We start from the raw sequence: 1,350 nt of genomic DNA on the forward strand, positions 1-1,350 counted from the left end.
TTTCAGTGTATCTGGTTTGATGTGGAGGTCCTTGATTCACTTGGACTTAAGCTTTGTACAGGGCGAGAAAAATGGATGAGTTGCAATCTTCTACATGCTAACCTCCAGTTGAACCAGCACCATTTGTTGAAAATGCTATCTTTTTTTCCACTGGATGGTTTTAGGTCCTTTGTCAAAGATCAAGTGACCATAGGTTGTAGGTTCATTTCTGGGTCTTCAATTCTACACCACTGATCTACCTGCCTTTCTCTGTACCAATACTGTACAGTTTTTACCACTATTGTTCTGTAATACTGCTTGAGGTCAGGGATGGTGATTCCCCAAGAAGTTCTTTTATTGTTGAGTATAGTTTTCGCTATTTTGGTTTTTTTTTTTTTGCCATTCCAAATGAATTGACAATTTGCTCTTTCTAACTCTATGAAGAATTGAGTTGGAATTTTGATGGGGATTGCATTGAATCTGTAGATTGCTTTTGGCAAAATGACCATTTTTAGTATATTAATCCTGCCAGTTCATGAAAAATATGGACCTGGACCGCTTCACAAATTTGTATCATCCTTGCGCAGGGGCCATGCTAATCTTTTCTGTATAGTTCCAATTTTAGTGTATGTGCTGCCAAAGCGAGCACTGGTTTCTGAACAATAAGTCCAACTGGTATTTCTTAGATTCACTCCTAAATAATATTAAGAACAAATCCTCTGTATGTTGTGCAATTCGGTTTGCTAATATTTTATTTTTGTTATTTGTTGATATTAGTTGGAGATTGTTAAACATTTTAAGTTATATCCGTACAGTTATCTCTTTTTGTAGAATTTACCCAAATATCCACTTAAGTGTGCTGGGCCAAGGGATCTGAACTTAGTTTCCTTTCAGGCTTTGGACTTTGTCTCATCAGAGTTGGACAAGCAGTCTGTCGTTTCAAAAATTAAGACACCCATGTCCCCTGAAGACAGGGTAATAGGAAACAGAAATACTATGGCGTATGCACGTTTTTTTCAAGGAAAACTAGGAAGATTAAATCACAGGTCTGTTTTTCCATTCTCTGCCAGTCTCTCCACTCTGCATAGCACTGAATAAAATTCAAGTTCTTCACGTTGTACGCAAAGCTGTTAACTGCTTGGATGAAGCGTTTTGACTGTGTCTCAAGTACCAAGAGAGGATCTTTGCTCCTTTTCTCTCCTTAAAACCTGGGGGGGGGTTGGGGGGGGCAGGTAGGGAAACGCAGCCTCTCTTTCACGCAGGCGCAGGAGGATCTGGCGCCACTTAGTAAAACCGAGCCCTGTCCGGAGGAAGTGGGCGGGACCCGTAGTGCCGCCTCATTCGCTGCGGCTCTTTAGTGCGTGTAGACGT

General features: G+C 40.9%; 1 non-coding gene across 1 annotated transcript; it reads right to left on the reverse strand.

Moving 5' to 3' along the window:
- Window positions 1–517: 517 nt before the first annotated feature.
- Window positions 518–628, reverse strand: LOC120102573 (U6 spliceosomal RNA). Its single transcript, XR_015687415.1, has one exon. It is a non-coding gene; the product is annotated as a U6 spliceosomal RNA (small nuclear RNA).
- Window positions 629–1,350: the final 722 nt, after the last annotated feature.

This window comes from Rattus norvegicus, chromosome 4, assembly GCF_021556685.1.
Source record: "Rattus norvegicus strain SHRSP/BbbUtx chromosome 4, alternate assembly SHRSP_T2T, whole genome shotgun sequence".
NCBI lineage: Eukaryota > Metazoa > Chordata > Mammalia > Rodentia > Muridae > Rattus > Rattus norvegicus.